Here is a 1,774-nt window from a genome sequence, read left to right as displayed (position 1 = left end):
CGGGCTGCGCCTACAGGGGCCAGGCGGAGCCCTTCCCTCTAGAGATTCTCCAAGAGTTGCATAAGTCGTCAAGAAGCCACAACAAATGCCCAGATCCGCGCTGGCAACGGCACGTGTGTATTTGAAACGTGTTTCCCAAGGGTTGCCATCTCCCGACCTTCGCCAAAAATCCCTGCTTCCAGAGCGAGAGCTGCTTTGCTTTGTTTTGTTTTGTTTTTTTTTTAAAAATTGTTTGCTTCCCCAAACAGCATTAATTCTTGTGAACACTTTGAAAAATAAATCTTACCTACGCTTACGTTTCTAACTGCATCAAAACATCATCAGTTACAGGATTGGGAACCCCAAAAATAACAGGAATATTCCCAGATAAGGTGCTGGGTTTTCATTTGCAGTTGAAATTAGCGGGGTGGTATTTACCGTATGCTGTGCCCTCATAATGTTTTAGCTGTTTCAATCTCACCTTTTATTCAGTCTCAAAACACATAATTTGATCCGGCTTTTTAGTTGTTTCCAGGCTTTTTATTTACAATTTAAAAAAAAAAAAAGGTATTTCTTGAAATTACTCCAATAATCAAACAATGAATCAGCCATAACCTTGTCAGAAACCTACTTTTTCCACATAAACTTTGTTCTTGTTACGTGAGTGCTGTTATGGGCAATCTCTAAATTCTCCTTAATAGGGAAAAATGGTAGTATCCCCCGTGATTCAGTTAAAATCTGCGATGACTTTTGGTGTGGCATTTCTCCGGTGTGATCCTGCCCGGCCCCTTGCACAGGCACCTGCCACAGGTACGAATGCTCTTACGTGGGGAAGGCAGCAGTTCCGACCCACTTCTGCAGTAGGGCTGCACAAGAACAGAACTGGGTTTGGTCTAGGTCGACTGCACATTTAGTGAAGCTCAGCACAAATCTTAGCACATCTGCACTTTTACAAATTGAGAGGTCCCCCAGTTTTTTTGGGAACAAGCTCCATTGCAGCACACAAGCCAGCACTTGTTATGCCTGCTAAAACGTTGACGTTAGCCAGATCCTTTCTGGTGTCAATATTATCAGGTATCTAATCAAATCAAGCTTCAGCTATGCAACCAACCTGCAACTTTATGCAATTGCGTGCATCAGGACTAGAAAATTTGGAGAGTTAAAAGCAGTCCTTAGTTTACTGATAGGACAAAGACACCTTTCGAGTTTGGATCTGCTACGTGCTCTGGCAACACTGCTGCAATTGCGACAGCACCAATTAATTACAACTCAGGCCAAGTGGGCTGTGTAAACTTCATGCATAGTAGTTCAAACAAATCTTGAATTGTTCCGATGAAGGGGAGGAATACGTGATTAATAGGTTGTGTGGATCAATGAGGCACTATACTAGCTACAATACAGAGGGAAAGGAGTTTTTTGTGCTGTTTATTTCATTTTGTCCAAATAGATACGGCAGATCTGTTTAAAAGACCTGACTGGAAATTGCTGCCCGGTGTAATTGTTATTTCTGTGTGCTACTCTTTCACCTTAAAAGTGAAGGTGAATATTATTTCACCCTCAGGTGAATATTATCCAGGTGAATATTTTGGTACTGAAGATCAGGAAAAAAAAATCCATTCTTCTTGCTAGGTTTTATTAATTCAGTTTATTCTTGAATTTGAGATGGCAGATTAATTTCAAACACAACTGGCTTGAAGAGGAAGGTGATGGAAATCAAGTCGTGCTTTTAAAGGCGATAGGATTTCTTCTTGCTTGAGAAGTAAAGGATTAAGCACTTCCAGTACAAACTGGAGTA

Source organism: Columba livia, chromosome 4, assembly GCF_036013475.1.
Source record: "Columba livia isolate bColLiv1 breed racing homer chromosome 4, bColLiv1.pat.W.v2, whole genome shotgun sequence".
NCBI classification, from domain to species: Eukaryota; Metazoa; Chordata; class Aves; order Columbiformes; family Columbidae; genus Columba; species Columba livia.
Note: the sequence above shows the minus strand (reverse complement) of the source record.